Raw genomic sequence first — 24,885 nt, forward strand, 5'->3', positions numbered from 1 at the left:
TATTTATAGACCCTTGCGTTCTCAATGAGGGTAAAGGTGTAGAGATGCTTCTAAGGCATTCCCAGTACTTTATTGAACATTTATACAAATTGTCATTCAATATGCAGTTTGTAATGGTTTTAAAGTACATCTGGAGGGGATCTTTAAAGACGAGACATGAGAAGAGAGAAGGAAGAAGAGAGGAAGGGATGGGAAGGTTACTAGAGAGAGGAGAGACGGAGGAAGGGATATGAGATGTTTATTGTCTTCTGTAAATGTGGGGAAACTGTTAAGAGGACTGTCTACATTCTACTCCCAAATACAGAACATCCATCCAACCCCTCCAATGTTTCGTGTAGTACTTGCCTCTTGGTACATACCAGGGACATGCACAGACATTTTGGGAGGCAGGGGGTCAACCAAAAAGCAAATGCCAAAGGTATGGAAGGCGAGAACGGCAATGTTTTTTATTTTAAAGCAACCAATAACGTATAGGCTGAGCAATGGAGAGGTCAGCACCCCGGCAACAGGTGCACTTTTTATTTATCAAGATGAAGAGGTCAACCAAGAGCACTAGCTGTTGGCCAAAAACACCTCTCCCGGAGTTTTAAGCTAGGCTAGTGATCCGTATCCGCTTCCATTAATTCATGCTAAGCTAGGCTAGCTTGCAGCCGGATATCTTCCTACTGAACACAAAGAGAGGTGTGTGTGTGTGTCCTTCTCTGCACACACACACACACACACACACACACACACACACACACACACACACACACACACACACACACACACACACACAGGGGAGGGGTTTTATCAGCTGTACCTGGGACAGCGAATCAGACTGGCGCATGGGGTTCATGGCACTTTGCGGTTTGCCTTGGTCTTTTCCCAGCATACAATAATCCTTTTAAAATGTTTCACAATATCAATAATGCGATTATTTTCCAGTTCTCTTTCAGACTGGCCCAAAGAAAACTAAGAAAATAATGTAGAGAGTAATGTCTAATCTAAATCGAATGTCTAATCTAATCTAAAGCTTGGAAAACTAAATCTGTCTGTTTTGTTTATTTGTACTACTGTACTGTATGATTTTTTTTTTACTTGTGATACGTTCAGGGGTGAAACAGCCCAGTGCTGTGGTTGTTAACCCCTTAAGTCCGATCAACCCGTTACCGGGTTGAGATTTATTTCAAGTCATACATACTGTAGATCAATACAGTCCATATTAATTAATGTTGCATTTCTTTTTCAAATGTAGCCAAGAGTAAAGACCCTAACCCTATCAAAACAGCAGTCAAAGTGTATATTTTCAGCACTACGTTTGTTTACCAATGATTTTAGTGTTATTAGCGAAATATGAGTTTATAAAAATATCTGCGCATTGCATCGGAAACTGGATGACTTAGAGGGGAGGAAATGACGCCACCATGAAATCGTTGTAGCCCAAAGAAAGAGGAGACCCAGGGCTTTCGATGGACGAAATTTCATAAAACTACACTATCCAGCTCACACCAGCCACTGTCAAAGCTTTCGTGATTATATCTCACAGGTTGAACAAACCTGAACGTCATTGCTATAAAATACAATGTATATTTTTCTTTACCTTTCTGTGAACGTCTAGAAAGAAAACGCATCGCAATCTGGTGAAAAATGTCGGAGCTATAGACATTATACAAAAGTAACTGTACTTACAGTAGATTTCATTCACAGTCTTTGCTGCCCTGGTGGTACTAAATCCATAATAAGGTAATTTATAGGCAGTGATGGGCAGTAGCTAGCTACAAGTAGCGACGCTACATAGCTTAACTACATTTTTCAGTAGCGTGATGGTAGCGTCGCTACTTTTGAATCAAGTAGTGATCTCTGTAGCGCAGCTAGTTTTCTAATCAAGTAGTGCCGTAGCGTCAGCAAAACGCTACACGCTACATATCCGGAGAAACAGAAAAAAAAAAAAAAAAAGAGTGTCTTCGGTCCTGAGAGTGTCGTGTTCTTCTGTCCTGCAGCTGGATGCTATTGGAGAAAACCCACTATGATTGGTTGGTTGGTTTACATATGAGTATGATGACTCACGATTAGGCCAAAACATTCTGGGTAGGCCAATCAGAGGCAGGATAGGGCGGGACATGCCACTCCAGCTCGGCAAACCAGGAAGTAAAAAAAATCTAAACACAGAGTAGACCATGAATGAATGAACAAACCGTTAGTCCGCGCGAAATAGCAGAAGGATTCGATGTTTCCAGGGCTGATGGCATTGATGAAGATGATGTCAATAACAACATATGTGTTTATTGTGTCCGCCAAAAACGAAGCTTCTCTCAACATCCCACACGTCCAGCACTAACTTGAGAACACATATATTCAGGTAAGCTGATGAAAAGCTTTCCCAAACAGCACACAAGTCAGTTCACTTTTTGTCAACAGATTTAACTAACATGTTTCACTGTAGGCAGAAAATGAACAATATTATGGGGGTGGGGAAAAGAAAAAACAAACTACCATAAATAGTACATACACTAAGAGGGAAAATATCACCTAGAGCAGTGGTTCTCAACCTGTGGGTCAGGACCCCCAGGGGGGGTCCCCACATGATTTTGGGGCCATGGAATGTTTTGTGAGTTACATATTTAAATACATTTGGTCATTTAGCTGACGCTTTCATTCAAAGCAACTTACAAATTGTGTACAACAAGTCAGCAGGAGTGAGTGGTACATCTAGCAGCCAAGGATAAGTAGTATTGTTTGTCTAGCAGTGTCGAGCTTGAGTGTTATACTCTTGAGTACATACTGTACTGTAGTAGTATAGACATATTAGCATAGTTGGTGGTAGTATAGACATGGTAGCATAATAGTAAAATGCAGTAAGACAGTTATTATTAGTTAAAATTCAGATATTGAAGAAGTGTGTTTTTGGTTGATAAAGTGGGCAGGTTTCAGCTAGGAGAGGGTATCAGGCAGCCAGAAGATGCAGAGTTTAGGGATAAATAATACATAAAGATAGAATAGAAAAGAAAAAGACCATTACTGCATCAAAAGTAATCAACAAACTATACTATAAAAACTGATCAAACCAAATGGTCTCTTTCTTTTCTTTTGTAGAGGCTGCACCCAGCTAAACTTGCCTTCCTGGATTTTGTACATAATACAAGTTCATGTTAAAAGGATGACACAAAAAGCCAGACCGAGGGCTTGTTTCAGTTTTATAATAAACAATCAAACTGAGCATTTATTTTGCCTGTCTATTTGTTTGATGGAAACTTAATCATGAAGTAAAAAAAAAAAAAAAAAAAAAAGTAGTGCCGATGTAGCTAGCTATTTTTGCCATATTCTTGTAGTGTAGCTTGCTACATTTATCTGGGGATAGCTTCCATTGTAGTTGAGCTATATTTAATCGAGAGTAACTTGTAGTGTAGCTTGCTACATTTTCCAAGTAGCTTGCCCATCACTGTTTATAGGCCTGATATTCTATATTCATATTTAAAATTGCATGTATCCGGATGGCAAAATTCAGTACTGTATCTACAAAAACCCATGTAAATCATCTGCCCTTTATTCATGAATGATTTATCACGTCTGGTCAATGTTAGTATCGTGTTATACATTTTTCTTTTATAATAATAAGAATTTATATTCTCCTTTGGTTCATTACAATTTACTCAAGCATAGTAACAGACACTATTTCTGACACTGGGAATACATTCCCTGAGGTCCCTAGATGTCCCTAGATACCAATAACATGCCAATGTTATTTAGGACATTCAGGACAGTGAATGAGAGACTTCTGAGGCCAATAATCTGTCAGGCTCTAATAAAGTGAACAATTGATGGTTTATCCTAATCCATTCAATTATCTTGTTTGTTTATGAACCCTGACATTAGACCTTTTATGTGATGGAGTCCCTTCAAGGGTACTACGACTATGCTTGCACCTCATGGTACCAAAGCACCTCAAAGGCGCTAAAAACTAAATTACAAACATCTCAAAACAAACTGGTCAGACTACTGCTTGACCTTACTCCTAGAACCCACCTCACCCCTGCCCACTTTGACAACCTAGGATGGCTTAGAGTAGACAACAGAGTACAGCAACTTGCAATGGGCCTGGTCTACAAGATACACTACACGACCAAGGTACCCATGTACATGTCAAAATACTTCCCAAAGGTCAGTGAATACCACGATCACAACACCAGAGGGAGCTCCACAAATCATGTTAAACCCAGATTCGGCTCAAACAAGGGACTAAACACGTTTCGCAATTATGCCACATCAATGTGGAACGCCCTACCCAAAGCTGTAAAGGAATGTGAATCACTACCCACTTTCAAAACCACTCTCAAAGAACACCTACGGGAGACTGCAATTAGAAACTGGCCCCTGTAAATGTCCTAACCCAACCCCCTCCAATGTACAGTCAATTACCAAGTATGGTTTTGTCAATATTCTAATGTACAGTTTTGCTTGTACAGTTGTACAAGCCAATATCGAACATCCCTACTGTGTTTCTTTTGTAGGTTGTGGTCATCACCTCGGAATTTTTGGTGCTCAGAAATGCTTCGCTGTCGATGCTGGCAGGATCCCAAACGACCTACTCGGTTCCCGGACTTCGTTTGTCCCTAAAGTTCATCCAAACGGTTTGTCTTCTTTATCAGTCCCAGGTGGGGCTACCTGGAAGGCAGGTGACGTCAGTCACACTGCTTTTTAACACCACAGAAGGGAATACACATGGAGAAAAAGATATACAGAGAAATAGCAACGACAGTCAAACCTAAGGAGAGAGTATTTTCATCCTACGTAACTATATATATATATATATACAGGGTTCACAGGATATGAAAATGCATAAACACCAAAGGCCATAGGATATTACTATTGATTAATTGTCATGAGTGTTGACACTGAACATAGGATATTACCTGGTATATGGAATATTAATGTGATTGAACCTTTCTGCAGAGAGAGGAGAGAGAGAGAGAGAGAGAGAGAGAGAGAGAGAGAGAGAGAGAGAGAGAGAGAGAGAGAGAGAGAGAGAGAGAGAGAGAGAGAGAGAGAGAGAGAGAGAGAGAGAGAGAGAGAGAGAGAGAGAGAGATGGATGGATGAAAAAGTGCTTCAGAAGGAATAGGGCCAGCGGACAGAACATGACCTTGTTACAGTCAAAATAAATAGCTTTGTCATCCTGTGTGCGTGTGTGTGTGTGTGTGTGTGTGTGTGTGTGTGTGTGTGTGTGTGTGTGTGTGTGTGTGTGTGTGTGTGTGTGTGTGTGTGTGTGTGTGTGTGTGTGTGTGTGTGTGTGTGTGTGTGTGTGTGTGTGTGTGTGTGTGTGAGAGAGAGAGAGAGAGAGAGAGAGAGAGAGAGAGAGAGAGAGAGAGAGAGAGAGAGAGTATTGCGAGTTATGTATATGCACGTGTGTGCATTTGCGTGTGTGTCTAAAACTAACCTTGTCGCAGTCAAAATAGATAGCTTTGTCGTCCTTTGTCTGTGACTCTTTTGTTATGGGGACTGTATAACTACTGTAGGGTCAGCCACTGTATGCGTCACCTCGCTCACAGAAGACCTCCTTCCACCCTCCTTCCACCTCTATCTCCCCATCTCTCTTTGTCTCTCACTGTGTCTCTCTGTCTCCCGCTTAATCTTGCTCTCTTCCTCTGTTTCCCTCTCTCTGTCTATCTCTATCGCTCTCTGTCTCTCTATTGCCCACTCGCTCACTTTAATACAAACTGTCCCCCTCTTACTCATTCGTCTCCTTCTCTCTCCCCTCTCTCTTTCTCCCTCTCTCTCTCTCATCAATTCCATTGTCCTCCTCCTCTCTCCCCCACCACCATCTTCTCTCTTTCTCTCAATTCTCTCGTATTCTCCCCTATTCCCCCTCTTTCTTTCTCTCTGACATCACTATGCTACTTTTTGTGAAGCGCTCAGATCATATAGTCCAGTTCATGTTGTACGAATTAAAATAGATAACAAATACAATCAGATTTACTCAAATGTATTCGCTTTCCGGCTGAATAATAATAATAATAATAATAATAATAATAATAATAATAATAATAATAATAATAATAATAATAATAATAATAATAATAATAATAATAATAATAATAATAATAATAATAATAATAATAATAATAATAATAATAATAATAATAATAATAATAATAATAATAATAATAATAATAATAATAATAATAATAATAATAATAATAATAATAACAATAACAATAACAATAATAATAATAATAATAATAATAATAATAATAATAATAATAATAATAATAATAATAATAATAATAATAATAATAATAATAATAAAAATATATTTAATTTATATAGCACACTTTAAACTCAGTGAGATCTCAAGGTGCTTCGCAGCAGAAGGAACAAAAATAAAAAATAAAATAAAAGGTTTAAAACATGAAAACATTCAAATGAATCAAATAAAAACATAAGAATGAAAAGGTTTAAAACATAAATACATTTAAAATTAATTAAATTAAATTAAATAAAAAACATAAAACATAGGAGCAGATTAAAAGACAGGCCCTAGTGGAAGGCAGAGTAAAATAAATGGGTTTTAAGGCTGGCCTTGAAGGCAGCAAGGGTGACTGAGGCCTTGATGGCAGCTGATTCCACAGGCGTGGCCCCAGTGTGGAAAAAGCATGGTGTCCCATGGTTGACAGCCTAGTGCGTGGGATGGCGAGGAGGTTTTGGCTGCCAGACCTGAGTGACCTGGATGCAGGTTGAGCGGCGAGGTCGGGCCGGAGTGATTTATGGCCTTATACACCAGCAGGAGAACCTTGAAGCTGATCCGCTGGTTTATTGGCAGCCAGTGAAGGGAATGGAGGACTGGGGTGATGTGTTGTGTTTTTGGTGAGGACACTGTACTGTACTGTTTTGGACATACTGTAACCTCTGAATGGTTTTGGAGGGAAGGCCTGCCAGGAGAGAGTTACAGTAGTCGATGCGGGAACTGACTGGGAGAGTGAGGGTCTGAGTTTGGAGATGTTCCTCAGGTGGTAGAAGGAGGTTTGACCGACTGTTTTATGTGTGCATCGAATAATAGTGATGAGTCCAACTTTACACCCAGGCTGGTGACAAGTGAGGAGAGGGGGATGGAGTGATTGTCAATGGTGATATGGGTGATACGTGATACCGGCCTGTTTTGTTTGATGGGGGGCGCCGATGAGGATGGCTTCGGTCTTACTGCCATTGAGCTGCAGGGAGTTACAACTCAACCAATGGCGGATGTCCTCAAGGAAACTGGTAGCCCGAGAGGTGCACAGCCTAATCTCCAGCGATTAGCAAATATTTGAGTGTTATATTCATGTAACTGTTAAGAAGCAAGAGTAGATAGCAGACATTGTGTAAGTATTTTTACTGAATTAGTGCGGTTATTCAAATGTTGGTATTTTTTGTCATTTCTAAAGGGACACAAATGTGATGTAGTGTACACATATTAAGGAGACATTGTATTTTCTCCTTAACACTTTCAGCGGCAGCCGTTTTATCCATCTCTACCGCTAGATGGCCGCTTAAAATAGTAGTTTCTGCGGTGTTTCACTATGTTTGCAGAGCTGTGTGTTCTGTATTATAGCTGTGGAGACAATGGTGTGGCTCATTAAGACAGACACTTCTTGTAGTGCAACGTGAAAATTTGTTTTTGTTTCTACACACTGTAGTTTGTAGTTTATTACACAAGAAGGGGGGTTGTTTTAACTCAAAACTGTGATCGTGTTTGCCGAGCATGTTTTACCTCCGGTGAAACACAGAACTGTGATCGTTGGAAAAACACGTTTCAGGTTCAGTAAAATAGACATAGAATATACCTTACCTTAGCCAGAAGGTATTCCAAAAAGAATGATTCCAAGTGATCGCATCGCCATCGCGATTACCAGTGTATATATCTATACACGTTTCGATGGTAAAATACGCTTAGGCAACGGAATTTCGAGGCGATCAATGTGAATCTCTGTTCAAGCAGGAGGAGGACCCCCTACCAAAAAAAAATAGAAGATGTGTATCCACGCCAATGCAATTCCAGTTCATACACAGACAATACTGCCACCTGCTGATATTCGATCGGCATTGCAATTCCAATTCATATAACGACCCGGAGATGGCTAGAATGACCCGGATGATGATTTAGAACGGGGATCAGAGGAAAACTATCAAAGGATCTAAAAACATAATATTACGTGTTTGACGCTCAACCGCTGGCGTGCAAACATATAATATTACATGATTGGTGCAGAAAGTGTTAATTTACACTGATATTTTTGATTAAGGTGATTAAAACCCTGACTGAAGTTAAAGATATAATCTATAATGCAGTCAAGCAACAACCTCTTGGGAAAAGAGCCCTGCTTGGTATTAAAATGTGTAAAAAAAAAAAAGAAAAAAACCTGATGTGTGGGTTGGAGTTTAGTAACTTTAGTAAATGATAGTGCAACCCCTCCCCCTATCCCCACTGAACTCCAACCCACACATCAGTCCATAACAACACGTGCAATAGACCACTGCAACACTTCCGGTATTCTGAAATCATGGGAGAGAGAGTGGGGAGAGAAAATGAATGAATGTGGATGAGAGCCTTGACATTAATTAAGTGGTCATAGCTACATCTGTGGGGGTGCTGGGAGAAGTGATCCAATAGACTTATATAGACCACCGCAACACTTCCGATATTCTGAACCTCTGGTTTACCAGACGACTGCTCTACCTCCTGAGTCACTGTCGCCCCACAATAAGGGGTGTGTAGTGTATAGATTTAGGGGTGAGTTAGAGATGTTTAAGCATTTGTCAAGCCATTTCTAAGGGATGGTGGTTCCTTAGTGTTCAGAGGGGACAAAGAATGTAAAGCTACTGGTTGATTGAAAGTCTCTCTATTCAGTTGAACTTTACCACATAAAGAAAGAATAGACTGCCTGACTGTGGTACTAATCTCACACGCCTACAACCTGGTCTCTGAGAGACGCACAATCCCCCTGGCCAAAGCGGGATTGTGACCAGAAGAGTTGTCGGTTCGATCACTCAGACCACCAGGACAAATCTGTGCAGGATTGTGAATAAATAACACTCTCCCCTCTGTCAATGCCAACTGCTGAAGTGCAGTTGTACTGGGCAGCTCCAAGTGGTCAAGAGTGTCAGACTGTGGTTGTACTGGGCAGCTCCAAGTGGTCAAGAGTGTCAGACTGTGGTTGTACTGGGCAGCTCCAAGTGGTCAAGACTCGAGTGTCAGACTGTAGTTGTACTGGGCAGCTCCTGGTGGCCAACTGTGTCAGACTGTGGGTGTACTGGGCAGCTCCTAGTGATCAGCAGTGTCAGACTGTGGCTGTACTGGGCAGCTCCTAGTGGTCAACAGTGCCAGACTGTGGTTGTACTGGGCAGCTCCTAGTGGTCAACAGTGCCAGACTGTGGTTGTACTGGCAGCTCCTAGTGGTCAACAGTGTCAGCCTGTGGTTGTACTGGGCAGCTCCTAGTGGTCAACAGTGTCAGACTGTAGTTGTACTGGGCAGCTCCTATGGTCAACAGTATCAGACTGTAGTTGTACTGGGCAGCTCCTAGTCGTCAACAGTGTCAGACTGTGGTTGTACTGGGCAGCTCCTGGTGGTCAACAGTGTCAGACTGTGGTTGTACTGGGCAGCTCCTGGTGGTCAACAGTGTCAGACTGTGGTTGTACTGAGCAGCTCCTGGTGGTCAACAGTGTCAGACTGTGGTTGTACTGGGCAGCTCCTAGTCGTCAACAGTGTCAGACTGTGGTTGTACTGGGCAGCTCCTGGTGGTCAACAGTGTCAGACTGTGGTTGTACTGAGCAGCTCCTGGTGGTCAACAGTGTCAGACTGTGGTTGTACTGGGCAGCTCCTAGTGGCCACTGCATTAGTACACCACTGTAGTACCAATGCAGGATAGATGCAGGATGGAGGAATTCTACCATGGCTACCACTGTAGTACTAATGCAGGATGGAGGACTTAGTCTAGACATTGATTGATTGATTGATTGATTGATTGATTGATTGAAAATTGTATTAACAGATTGCAGAATGGGTACAATACAGTACAGCTCAATACACACAATTGTTAAGGGGATGCAGACCAACTGTACAACTGTACAAGCAAAACTGTACATTGGAATATCGCCGAAACCTTACTTGGTCCCACTCCCAAGAAGAGGGTCTCATGTATTATTGGGTTAGGACATTTACTGTATATTGGAGGGGGTTTGTGCAATATGAACCGGAAGGCAAAGCTCCTGATATTGAACTCTCTTAAAGTGACGGTTCATATAATCTTTGGTATAAATAAATTATAAATTATTATAACAGTATTTCTAACATTTGGTAAACATCGGATTTGGTGACATTTCAATCCTACAAAATAATAAACAATGTTCATTTGACACTTGTTACATAGCCAACACCAGATTACAACTCAAATCCAAAAATCATAGAACTGGCCTGTGAGGATTGGCCCGTTGCCCACCACACGCTTCTAGGTCAATTACCAATTGCCGTCACGCACCTGTCGTTTGTTTGTAATCAGCGCTCCAGAGCCCTTCATATACTCGGGTCTTTCTGTCAATCGTTGTCGGGTCGTTTTGGATTACCACTGCTGCTGCCTGTTCCCCCCGTTGTTGTGCCTCGTCTGGTTTTCTTCAGGACGTCTATGGAAGTCGCCGTTGTTGTGTTTCTCTATCATCCGTTGGAGCTGTGCCTCGTTGCGTTGAGTTTTTGGAACAAACCTTTTGGATTCTCTGTTTTCTGTGTGTTTGGATAACACTGAAGATTTGCCGTTTTTGTTTTGTACTGGACTCAGCTAAACTTGTGTGTTGGTAACACTGAAGATTAAGTCACGTGTGATTGTACTGGGCTCAGCTAAACTTGTGTGTTGGGAACACTGAAGATCAAGTCACGTGTGATTATACTGGACTCAGCTACGGAGGACTGGACTGCCTCTGTATTCCGTTGGCTTGTTTATTGACCACTCTCTCTCTCTCTCCGTTCCTTCCCGAGTTGGATCCTGGAGTAGCTGCAGAGCCACAGAGGCAGTGGCGCTACGCCGCTTCACCATCTCAATACCGGGACAATCTGCAGAGCCGCAGACAACTCTGCCAAGAACATTCTCCCCTTTGTTGTTCTTATTGTTATTTCGCTCATTCCTGTTTCAGTTAGTCAGTTAGTCTTTGGCTAACTCTGAACTACCTGTCTGTGCCGTGCTGTTGGGGTCGGTTCCAAACCATAACAGGCCACCAGTAAAATATGTTTGTAAACATGGACTTCTCAGTTTGAAACCCTCATTGATGATAGAGATGGTACATTCCATTTTGATATACTTTGTATGTATTATTATTAGTGGTAGTACTATTATTAACTATATTTAAAAAAGAAATACTGTATATAATATAGATAAATATAGATAATATAGATAAAACATAGTAAAAAGAATACAGAAAATCGATTAATTAATTAATACATTTTCTGTATTTTTTCAATATTGGACATCATAATCATAGAAAAGTAGGTACACACGGGTATTTGAGTAAAATTATGAAGGATGGCATCTGAAATATTGCATATTGCAATAATACCTTTGAGAGCTCTTGAAAAAGCCTGAGAAAGAAGGACTTGTTTGCTTGAATGCCTCTAATTGAGTTTGGAGTTTGGAAAATCCTTGGAATTTTTAAAACATCAGTAAAAATACAAGAAATAAAACATGTGAAGAGAAGAACAAAAAAAAACATTAAAATTAGCTAAAACACCAGGATAGACAACAAAACACACAAAAAAAAATATATACAAACAATATAAAACAAAAACAAATCATTGATCTGTAGCAATGAAATGGAATTTTTTTTTATTAAAACATAACTCAATTTACATTCGAAAAGGAGTAGGAAGAAGTATACACTTATTTAATCCTACCCCTTTTCCACTACTCAAATTAATGTATAATTTAAAACTTAACAAAACAAATATAAATATGTGCTAAACAAAAGAAATTATATAAAAAATAAATGTAAACACCCGTGAATGTCAACTCCCTTCCTCATCCCTGTACCTCGTGAAAATTATTTCTTTATAATTCAGTTTGAATTGTCTCATGTTTGGACATTGCTTTAGCACCACATTCACAGACTGTTCCACAGTTTCACTCCACATAGGGAACTGCAGTGTCTTCTCCTGGTAGTGGACGTTAATTGACTAATTGGTACATGATCAGGCACGACTGTGGGCATTTAACCTCATTGGGAGAGGACCTGGAGATTGGCTGAAGGACAATCTCCAGACACCTCCCCCAGCTCTTTCCCAGTCTCCCATAGGTGCGTGATGAGGTAATGAAGATACACCTTGGCTTTATAATAGCAGCCCACAGTTGGCAGACTGTTGGCTAGATGGTTGTTGTTGCTCCTTTGAGAGGACGGCCGTCGTGGCTAACGGAGTAGCAGGCATGCCGCGGGTTCGTGGGGGGCGGCTGTTGTTTGGAGAGGAAGACAGAAGTGCGGTTTGTTCATGTGGGAGGGTGGATATTGAGAGGTGCGCCGAGTGGCGGCGTCTGCGTCCGTCGGAACTGTGCCGCGAAGACTTGCGTGGGAGTGGTAGTAGTCGGTGGTGGGAGGCGCAGGACGTGGCTGTGAGGGATCAGGCACAGCAGAAACCTATTGATTGGTGGCCCCGGCCTGTGAACGGCTATCCAGGGTATTGGGAGGATCGTGATGGAAGTAAATGGTGTGAGGAGGGCGAGGAAGATAGCGGTAGGGATGAGAATGGCCATGACGACGGGAAGGGGACGGGTGGGGCCAGTATGGAGTGTAGTGGGGAAGAGAGTGGGGGAGAAGGGTGGACGAAGGTGGAGAAGAAGAGTAGGGTAAGTGAGGGGAAGGGGAGTAAGAGGAAGAAAGAGAGGGGAGATAGCTTGAGTGGGTCAGAGGATGAGGGTGGAGGAAAGGGTTTTGGAGGGTTGAATGTAGTGGTGCGTTTTGAGGGAGGAAATGGAGTTGGGGATATAGAGCCGGACCAGCTGTCGAAGCTCATTAAAGCGCAGTTAGGTGAGGTAAGGTACGGGAAGGTGTTGGGGGATGGGAACTTGTTTATAGCGTGTGTAAGTGTAGTGCAGGTAGAGAGGGCAAGGGAAATGAAGAGCATTGGGAAAGTGGAGGTCAGTGAAGTAGGGATAGTAGGGGAGAGAAGGGATAGTGGGTGCAAGGGGGTGATTGGGGGAATTCCAATTAGGGTTAGTATGGATCAGCTGTTAGGGGATTTGAGGAGTGACGAACGCAATGGGAAAGTTAAGAGTGTAGAGAGGATGAAGAGAGGGGCAGAGAAGGAGGAGACAGGGACCATATTTATTCAGTTTGAGGGTGAGGTTAGTCCGAGAGTGGTGTTTTTAGGGTATTTGGCATATAGGGTTAGGGAGTTTGTGCCAAATCCGTTGAGGTGTTATAGGTGCCAGGAGTTTGGACATGTAGCTAAGTGGTGTAGGAAGGGACAGAGATGTGGTAGGTGTAGTGGGGAGCATAAGTATGGGGAGTGTGAGCTGGGAGTGGAGCCAAAGTGTTGTAGTTGTGGTGGGAAGCATAGTGTAGCGTATTGGGGTTGTGAGGCGATGAAGGTAGAGGTAATGGTCCAGCAGGTGCGAAGGGAAGGTAGAATTTCATATGCAGAGGCAGCTAGGAAGGTAGGACAGGGACAGCAAGACAAGGGACAGGGGATTAGAGAAGGGCAGTTGGCAGTAAGGATAGTGCAGGAGCATCAGGGAAAGCAAGGTAGGGGGCAGGGTTTTGGGATAGGGCATCGAGTGGTAGAGGAAGTTCAGGCGAAGAAAGAGAGGGTGTTTAGGGAGAAGTTAGGTATGGTGGCCTTTGTGGCAGGAGTAGTGAATACGACAGCGGCAGTTAGTAGTAGGACAGAGAGGACTAGGTTGATAGTTTTAGCAGCAGTGGGACACTTGGGTATGGAGGGGTTGACAGTGGAGGATGTTTTGACGGAGTTGAACAGGGTGGCTGTTCGGGTAGCGTTAGGGAAGGGGGGTGTGAGTGAGCGAGTAGGACAGAGTCAGGCCACGGGGGGCGAAGCGTGTGTCACAGAGGGGGAGTCAGTCAGGAGGTAGCAGTGTTAGCTGCACGTCGTTGGACAATGTGGGGGAGGGAGGATTCCAGTAGATGGCGGTAGAGTAGAAGGAGAAGAGAACTTGTGAGCAGATAAATCTGTTAGGCAGCAATACGCCGGAAGGTGTCCAGTCTGCCGGAAAGTACACGAAGAAGAAGAAGGCAGACTGTTTCCAGGGCAGACGTCTCATTTGACAGCGTGCTGGCCATCCCTCGTTTGTGTCTACACGCTTTGCCATCAACTGAAGAGGGCTGACTATCTGAACAGGTTTGAAAGGTGTTTTTATATTTAAGACCCAATATTATTAGTAGTGCTGTCAATAGATTAAAACAATTTTAACTAATTAATCTCACAATTTTCTGTAATCTAGATTATAAATAGCATTTTTCTACTTAAAACCGAAGCTTGTAACAGATATTTACTTGAGTAAAATCATGGAATTACTGTAATGTAAAATCAACAAGTATATTTAGATTCAAAGACTATTTTAATAGCTTTCTTTGAATGCAGTTTCTCTCCTGTGAGATACTCGGCTAGACCTCTTTCTTATATCCGCAGCGCTAAGATTGAAGATTTTTCACTCTATAGATTAATCTAAATTTATTTTAATGCTTTAAATAATTTAAATCTCAAGTTAAAGCATTAATTTTGACAGCCCTAATTATTAGTAAAGCCATCAAAGGGTATTTATTTAGTTACAATATTTGTTAAATGGCTCTACATTCTGACGGCCGTGCACTGATTCAGTGTTTGTTCAGTAACATGGGTCTCCCAGTCCCTATAAACAAATCTATTTTATGATATCCCTTCCCACTTTATCCAATCAGGAGAGAATCCTATATATTTTTACTTATTTCAAGAATCATTTGCGTACTGCATTGACAGGTTATTTGACTTGTTTCAAGCACATATTTTTATTCAAATTTGACCATTTTGCAGTAGAGTTCTCTCCTGACTATACTGTAGGTTAAGTGGGAATGGAATGGGATACAATGTGTTTTATGTTACTTACCAAACAGATGGCTGTTTTAACATAACAATGCATACAACTTACAACACCTTAATGTCTTGCTAACTCTCTCCCAGCGCCTTCATGTTAATGCAATGTCACTTTCTTTCTCATGTGAAGGCTGCTCATGTATACAGATTAGTTCCAAATGAGGCTAATAAAAATATAGTTCATGTTAGGGGTGTAATGAATCTAGGTCTAGTTGTGCCCTTCCTTATTTGTCATACAGAACTTGTAAGTCGTAAAGTGTCAGCTAAATGTATATGTCTAATTGATCTCTACATGCCAGGATTCTCTAAAAGAAAAAGGTCCTTAAACATTTTCAATTGACGATTCTTCTCTTCCAATTGTATTTTTTTCCTTTAGTGTATGGTTACTGCTATTGGCATAATGTTTAGGACCTTGGTTAAATAGGTTGTCTGGTTACTACATCACTTGGGATAATCAAGATGTATTGCCTACATAATGTGTGCACCTTTCCCCAGTGACTGTTTCAGTTGTTGCGAGTGCCCTTTTGATGTTGAAGCCTCCACCCTGATTCTTGTCTGATCCAATATGTAGCCAAGTAACGTCTCTCTACCCCTAGATGGCTTCCATTGCTGAGGCTGCCCAGAAGCTGCAGTGTCCCATCTGCTTAGACCTGCTCAATGAGCCAGTCTCCACGCCGTGTGGCCATACCTTCTGCAAGGCTTGTTTTGAGATGTGCCAGAGCCGTGACACCTGCTGTCCAATGTGCCGGAAAGACTTATTGGGTCAACCAGCCTTGCATGTCAATGTTCTGCAAGACATTATTGACTACTTCAAAATGGCCTCCACACCTGTAGGGCAACCTGTAGGGAAACCGGAGGACAGGATGTGCCCAGTGCACAACAGTGTGCTGAGCCTCTTCTGTAGGAAGCATGATGTCATGTTGTGTCAGTCATGTGCCATACAGACTCACAACGGAAACAAACATGATGTTCTGACCATATCCGAGGCTGTGGAGGTAAGCTCATGTCGGTAGTAACTATTACTCTATCTTAGGCAACTTGATTTGTTATTATTCTTATTTGTGACCTGTTGAGCGTGAATGTTGAGCGATTTGCAGTGTCAAATTTCCCACGGGATAATAAAAGTATTTCTATTCTATAATAAAACTTTAATCTGCCAGGCGGCTGGGTGGCGTAGCGGAGATTGCGCTCGTCACCAATGCAAGAGACTCCGGTCTCGAATCCCGGTGTCAGCATTGCCTGTGGCTTGGGCCAGTCATCATACTATCTCAATTGACAGAGTTAGCGGGTGGAAGTCGATGGGTGGTAATCTGGACATTGTGGACAGCGACTCCTACAGGTCGGTTGGGGGACGCCTGCACAGCAGAGACGGGAAGTATCGGGGGGGCAGCGTGAGCCTCCCATGCGTTACACCTGGCCAATGAGAGTCCGTGCTGACAGGTGAAAAGATGCGACCGGCTGCCTCCTCGTGTACCGGAGGGGACACGTGAGGCAAGGCTTCGATCCTCACTACAGCCGACCAGTGGAAGGCATAGTCTAGCAACGTTCAAGACAGGGGAGGGGAGGATTGGCAATACGAAATTGGGATGGGAGAAAAATGAGAAAATAAGGAGAGAAAGTGGATAAAAAAATCTGCAAAGCACTTATTAGAGTTTTAGAAGTATTTTCTTGCAACATGTATTGATGCCCGCATATATTTCTATATCGTCCCAGGAGATGCTTCCATTGATTCAGATTCAACTTGGACTTCTGGACTACGTTGAATGCTCTGAGGTGAGGAGGGTTGCTAAAGGCTGCCCATTTCTTTTGTGTAGGGCTGACAAAATCCACCAGATGAGGGGTTATATTTTAACCTTTATTTAACCAGGCAGGTCAATTAAGAACACATTCTTTCTTACAATGATGGCCTGGCGAGAGGGCAAAATGGCCTCTTGAAGGGTAGCTGGGAAAAGGGGAGAAAATCATTAAATAAAATGCAAAAGAGACAGACGAGGCATACATCAGATATTGGAGAAATAATTTAACGCACATCAAACAACCAAATAAAATGACAAGGTATGTAATCCATGAAGCGGAACAAATTGCAGTTTAAAGGCTGGGAGTTGCAAATCCTTAAAGTAGTGACGGGGGGGGGGGGGGTCAATTTGTCCGTCAACATCTTTTGCACCTCATTCCAACTGCTGGGAGCAGCGAATTGGAAGGAGGATGGACCAAAGGAAGTGTTGACACGGAACATCTAGCGAGTAGATGACAATTGGTCCACATGTCTTATTAGGGACAGTGATGGTCCAATAGTCTGTGACTGGCTCTCAGCTCAAGTGCTGTCACAGAATGTCACCTGTTTTTCAATGTAATTAATAACACTGCTCAATCTCTATGATCCTCCCACAGGCCAGGGTGAGGCGTGTGGTCCCACCCTTCCCACAGGTCAGGGTGAGGCGTGTGGTCCCACCCCTCCCACAAGCCAGGGTGAGGCGTGTGGTCCCACCCTTCCCACAGGCCAGGGTGAGGCATGTGGTCCCACCCCTCCCACAGGCCAGGGTGAGGCGTGTGGCCCCACCCCTCCTACAGACCAGGGGGGTGCGGCGTGTGGCCCTTGACGTGGAGTTGTCTAGTTCAGGCCTGACTAGTGCTTCTCTGAAGAAGAACCTTCACCTGATGCTTGTCCAGACAATGGTTGACACCATGATTTAACGGTTTGCACTAAATAAGCTTACTTGGTTATACTGTTATCAAGTTTCCTCATCAAGTGTCCCGTTTTTGTTTTTCACTCCAGCTGACTGCGTTGGCAAGTCGTGATGACTTTCGGTGCTGGACGGAGACCAGGATCAAGGCGACGTCACTGACTGAAGCACTACTTCTACTGCAGGACTCGACAGATGACGTCAGCTTCTTGAAGGTAGAACTTTTTGTCTTCATCTTTCATCTAGAGACCTACTGTATGGTAGGTTGGTCATGTCTTTGTAGTAGCCTAAAATCAGAGTTTTAAAAATGAACACATTCACCTTGTACATTAACAGTTTGGAAAACCTTGTCTGTAGTTATTGCTCTTGATTTGATGGCTGCTTAGTTGTACTTACAATCAACTTGACATGGACCCATTTTCACCCCCTCTAGATTCTCCTCTCAAGTCTGCGGTTCCTGATATATCCTTGGATATTTTGATAGCATGATTCTAGAAGACTCTTGGGGACTAGTCATGTACTTTTAAAAGCTTTTTATGTGTTTTTATTTTGTGTATTTATACCGTTTTAAATAAAGATTTTATAACTTCATCGCTGCCTGCATCTTGTTGAGCCTATGTCTGTCTCTTTAAGTCTGCGGTTCCTGATATATCCTTGGATATTTTGATAGCATGATTCTAGAAGACTCTTGGGGACTAGTCATGTACTTTTAAAAGCTTTTTATGTGTTTTTATTTTGTGTATTTATACCGTTTTAAATAAAGATTTTATAACTTCATCGCTGCCTGCATCTTGTTGAGCCTATGTCTGTCTCTTTGGTGCAGACGGCACGAGCCAGTGTCTTATCGTAATGGAATGCTAAATACAGTGGTGTAAACTAGTGTATTTTGTTTGCAGAAGCACTTTAAAGTCTGATGTGGCCTGGATTGGGAGCCGATGCAGGGAGGATGGGGTGTGTGGTCACATTTTCTGGCTTTGTTTAGGATTCTAGCAGCTGCATTTATAAAGCTGGAATTTGGTAGGCCAGATAACTTGCAATACAATAATTTCATCTAGTGGGAAATTAACACAACACAAGGATTGAATGTCCCCGATCACTGGTGGCCATATCAAACTACTTTACTTAACTATATTTAAAAAAAATACTCTAATACAGTATTTTTATAGTAAAAAGAAAAATGCAAATTCAGTATTGGACATCATAATCATAGAAAAGTAGTTAAAGGGTATTTGGAATCTGAGTAAAATAATACCTTAACTCCTGAGAAAGGACTCGTTTGCTTGACTGCCAGTTTGGAATGTGTCACTTATTTTCTTTCCCCCAGTGTGGCGTTTTTGCCCTCATGTTTGCTTGTGGTTCGGTTTCAAATGGCAGTGAAGTTCTCTAGTATTGCTGCAAATATGCCATAAATATATTTAGCACGGTACCCTAAATGGATATTTTCCCAGTAGCATGGCCTTGAAGAGGACCGAGGTTTGAGCGGGTCAGCAGTGGCTATAATGTTTTTTTTTTTTAACAGTAAAGTAAAAAAAAATAAAATCCTTGGTGCTGTGATGGGTCAGGGGCCATATTTATATGTAATTTGTTTCTCTTATTTATGCCACCTGAAATTTAAAGGTGCTAAAGTAAAACTTTATTTGTATAGTGCCCTTCTCAGCACGAGTGCAGAGTGCTTCACAGCATTTTTAAAACGTCAGTAAAAATAAGAAATAAAACATGTGAAGAGAAGGGGGAAAAACAACATTAAAATCGGCTAAAACACCAGAACTGACATGAATGGAGAGAAACGGCTATGAGTGCTATTTCTTAAAATTTGTGGTAGCTCTACATTCCGACAGCCATCACCGATATAGAAGTCAACGTAGGTCTCCCAGTCCCTCCGCTCTGCAGTAAACAGATTTGTTCCGGCATCAGGAGAGAACTCTACAAAGTGGGGTGTGGGTAGCAGGAAAAATATGGCCGCTTCTCAGGGGTGAAAAGTACTTGAGTAATTGTACTTGAGTAAGTACTGTTTTGGGGTATTAGTACTTTACCCGAGTATTATTAGGTTTGTATACTTTTTTTTTTGTATCTACTTTTTTCTCTCATCCCAATTTCGTATCGTCCAATTCTACCCTCCCCTGTCTCAAACGCTGTTAGGCCATGCCTCCCACAAGCCGGCTGCAATGTGGACGAAGCCTTACATCACGTGTCCCCTCCGCGTCTATACCAAAGGTAGCCGCATTTCTGGCAGACGTTTCTGGACATGTGCGCCCAATAGCGTGACGAGCTGTGTCTTTGCCCATTTCCACGTCAAATAGCCTGCAAACTACCTGCCGTGCTATTGCCATACTCTAAGACAAACTATAACCTTAACCAACTTTGAAAGAGTGCCTAAGCTTAACCGTCGAAAGAACTTGCCTAACCTTAACCAACTTCGAAGATTGCCTAAGCTTAACCAGTGTAGAAACTGGTGTCGGCCAATCATAGAGAGTCTGCCAGAAATGTGGCTACCTTTGGTATAGACGCGTCCCCTCCGGTACTCGAGGAAGCAGCCGTCTCATCTTTTCACCTGCACAGCGTGATCTCTCGGCGGCGGGGGTCTGCGTGGGAGGGACACGTCGCTTCCTGATTCTGCTGCGCAGGCGCACCAACCGACCTGTAGGAGTCGCTGTCCACAACGTCCGATCCCCACCCATCAGCTTTCCCACCCCTAACACTGCCAATTGTGTTAGTATGAACGACCAGCCAAGCTGATAGCAATGCAGAGAGCTGGGCTCGAACCCAGCATCTCCTGCATTGGTGGCAAGCGCCTTGCCCACTACACCACCTAGCCGCCCTATGTTTGTATACTTGTACTTTTTTACTCTATTAAATTTCAGAGAAAAAAAACATACTTTTTACTCCTACATTTAAAATGCAGACCTACAAAGTACAAATCTCGCAGGTCCAATTTAAATTCGTATTTGTTTCTCTGGCCGAACTAAAGTTATTAATCCTGCGGCTGCGCTTTATTTAAAAACAGCCAAATAATGTAATGTATAATAGTGTGAGCTTGACATCAAACATATCACCTCAAACCCACACAAGGCAATGGTCACACGGAGGGCGGTGCAGACCGCAAAGCGAATCCTGAAACAGAAGGACCCTCATCGCACTCATGTGCTACAGGTCGTCACCATGCAGCACCACAGGGGCCAGCCCAGCTGAACTTCTAAAGATGAGAACGACACTGCCTACACTTGAGAGAAACTTGCAGCCCTCATGGCCTGACAAGCGACAGATCAAGCAGAGGGACGAGGCTGAACAGAAGAAGTAAGCCTTCTACTACAACCGACGTCACGGGGCGAGTGCAGCGCATTCCATTGTTATTTTAATACACTTTTTTTTGTAAAGTATTTTACAAACTTAATTCATGTGATGTAACATGTGTGGTTATGTTATATTGATTAACTTTTTAGTTTTTACTGCCTGTAAAGCACTTTGTGATTTGAATCTAGAAAAGCGCTATACCTTACACTAATATTTATCCTCATCCTCTCTGAAGTTAAGTAATTATTGGAAGCATACCTGCTAATGCATGTATGTGTTCAGGACCAGCTAACAGCCTAACAACACTATAGCCTCTGGGAAAACACTAACTGATTGTAAAGTTTGGTCTGGTCATCAAAGGATAAGTGTAATTAAAGATTTGTCTTATTGTCAACATAGCCATAAAATGCTGATCTCCTAACACGTATGGTCCATCTAGCTGTAACGGCTGTTCTTTATGTGTTGCTCTTAGCTGGCACCCGTTGTTCTATCTGCGTTGTGTTCTGGGTGGCCCCTTGCCTTGGGCGAGACAGGATGAATCACAGAGATTTGACTGCGGTTGGCATGAACGGCCATTTATTGCTGGTTCACCACCTGTACAAAATTATTGGTAGGAATACCACAAGAAGAATAGCGTCACTGTACAATTCCCACTTCTCTCGACAATAGTCCAAATCTTTCAGTATGGCACCTTGCGCAAACTGCACGCAGAACCGGTGACATCACTACTGTACCTGGACCGCATGGCATAGCTACATCTTCACATGGTAACTTAACATGCTAACGTGAATGACAAGTTACCACCAATATAAAACAATACATTTACATTTTAGAAACGCATACCTGTACAAAATGATTGGTAGGAATCATCACAGACAAACTGGATGTAGCCAATTACTTAAACACTTTCTTCACAAACATAGCCACAACACTGGTAAACAAACTACCCTCCCACTCAGGGCAGTATGGGGTAGAACACTTAGTAGCATACTACAAGAACCTAGGCGTCCACAAAGACGACTTCAAACTGGAAATGGTAACTACAGATGAGGTACTCAAAAAACTGAGCGCCCTCTAACCGAACAAGGCCACTGGCCATGACAACATCCCCTCCAAATTCCTCAGAGACTCAGCAGCCGCCATCACCCCAGTCGTCACACACATAATAAACCTCTCCATAAAACAGGGACACGTCCCCAAGGACTTCAAAATTGCGAGAGTAACACCCCTGCACAAAAAGGGCAGCAAATTAGACCCAGGCAACTACCGCCCTGTTTCTATCCTTACATCCATCTCGAAAGTCATCGAAAAAATAGTATATGAACAGGTCGAAAAGTACCTCGCGGAAAAAAATCGAATCTACGAATTACAATCTGGCTTCAGAACATCCCACTCCACTGACACATGCCTTCTCTATTTGAACGACCACATCAAGCAAGAGGTGGACGTGGGCAAATACTGCGGCATGGTCATGCTGGACCTACAAAAGGCCTTCGACACTGTCAATCACACCATTCTGATTGACAAGCTAAAAGCAATTGGTTTTGATAGTTTATCAGTGAGCTGGATACAATCCTACCTGGAGGGGAGAGAACAGATGGTGGAGGTAAACGGTACCCTATCCCCCCCCCTCACAGTGAACTGTGGTGTTCCACAAGGAAGCATACTAGGACCGCTACTATTCCTAATTTATGCAAATGACATGTCGTCAGCTTGTGACTGCAACTTGTTCCTGTTTGCGGACGACTCATCCCTGCTGGTCTCTGACAAGAACAAGTTACAGGTTGAAAAAACCCTCAGCTCGGAACTAGGCAAAATCTGCATATGGCTCGCCGACAACAAACTATCATTACACATGGGCAAGACAGAGTCCATTCTCTTCGGTTCAAATAACAAACTCAGCAAGACCGACGGCAGTTACAGTGGGTGACAATATTGTCACAAGGAAAGATGAAATTACCTACCTGGGTTCCATCCTAGAGGCTAATCTTTCCTGTGACAAAATGGCATCCAATGTAATAAAAAAAGTCAACCAACAAACTCGATTCTTGTACCGGATCTCCTCTCTGGTAAACAAGAATACCCTGAAGACTCTGGCAGGAGCACTCATTCAAGGGTACTACGACTATGCTTGCACCTCATGGTACCAAAGCACCTCAAAGGCACTAAAAACTAAATTACAAACATCTCAAAACAAACTAGTCAGACTACTGCTTGACCTGACTCCTAGAACCCACCTCACCCCTGCCCACTTTGCCAACCTAGGATGGCTTAGAGTAGACGACAGAGTACAGCAACTTGCAATGGACCTGGTCTACAAGATACACTACACGGCCAAGGTACCCATGTACATGTCAAAATACTTCCCAAAGGTCAGTGAATACTACGATCACAACACCAGAGGGAGCTCCACAAATCATGTGAAACCCAGATTCGGCTCAAACAAGGGACTAAACACGTTTCGCAATAATGCCACATCAATGTGGAATGCCCTACCCAAAGCTGTAAAGGAATGTGAATCACTACCCACTTTCAAAAACAATCTCAAAGAACACCTACGGGAGACTGCAGGCCCCTACAAATGTTCTAACCCAGTTGTACAGTAAAGACCAAGTATGGCTTTGTCAGTATTCCAATGTACAGTGTCCCCCCCCCCAACCCAACCCCCCCCACCTCCAATGTACAGCCCCACCCAACCCCACCCCACCTACCCAACCTGCTCCAATCTACAGTTTCTATGTCAAATGTATGTCAGTATTCCAATGTACAGTGTACAGTGTCCCCCCCTACCCAACTCCCCCCCCCCCCCACCTCCAATGTACAGCCCCACCCAACCCCACCCCACCTACCCAACCTCCTCCAATGTACAGTTTCTATGTCAAATGTATATACACTCTTTTTCTGGATTTTTTTGTATCACAAACAGTACTGTATTTGCAAATCTGGTATGTCATAAATGTATAGATGTAGCAGTACTGTCTATCTGTATGTTGTGTACAGTGTGTCATATGATGAATTGAAAATGGGGGACCCTGATGTAAACAAGACGAAAGTCTTTCTCTGCTGCATCCCCTTAACAATTGTATGTATTGAGCTGTACTGTACTGTACCCATTCTGCAATCTGTTAATAAACTTTTCAATCAATCAATCAATCAATCAACCACAAGAAGAATAGCATCACTGTGCAATTCCCATCTCTCTCGACAATAGTCCAGTCTGTCGGCAAGAATATTGAATTGACTATCTGTGACCATAGGCGCCCACTTAATGGAGCAGAAGATGCGGGTGCTCTAGGACTATTGAACTTGGGGGAGCAAGCTTGTCTTTTTGCTCCCTCACTTTTTGATCATATCATATAATATAAATATCCCCCCCCAATTTATAAATCTTATCGAACCATAACTACGTAATTTCAATCAAATTAATAATACGCAATGACACTTAATAGCAAGTTTTTAAGTTTCCAAAGATTGTGTGACCCCCCACTTTAATGGTTTGATCCAGTGCCCACGGGCGTTTGTCGGCATGACGTATACGACATGTTGGGGGAGGCGGCTTTTTCGAACCTTTTTCGAAATTCAGGCTGGATATTGGATAACATTGTGACTCGTGAGGATTATTCTTCGGCGTTTACATTAAAATGGAGCAAATCATCACGTAAGTCGAACACTGTGACTGTATACTAAATGCGCAAACAGATTGAAACTGAATATTTCTCGTATGGTGAGCCTCGGCGCTGAACCGAGTGAATCCAGAGATACGGGATGGTGCGCACTGCGCAGGCGCTGTGATCACCCAACGACGGAAATAATGCCGCTTTGAGCAGTTTATAAAAAA

The sequence above is a fragment of the Notolepis coatsorum genome (genome assembly GCF_963971535.1).
Source record: "Notolepis coatsorum genome assembly, chromosome: 16".
Lineage (NCBI taxonomy): Eukaryota > Metazoa > Chordata > Actinopteri > Aulopiformes > Paralepididae > Notolepis > Notolepis coatsorum.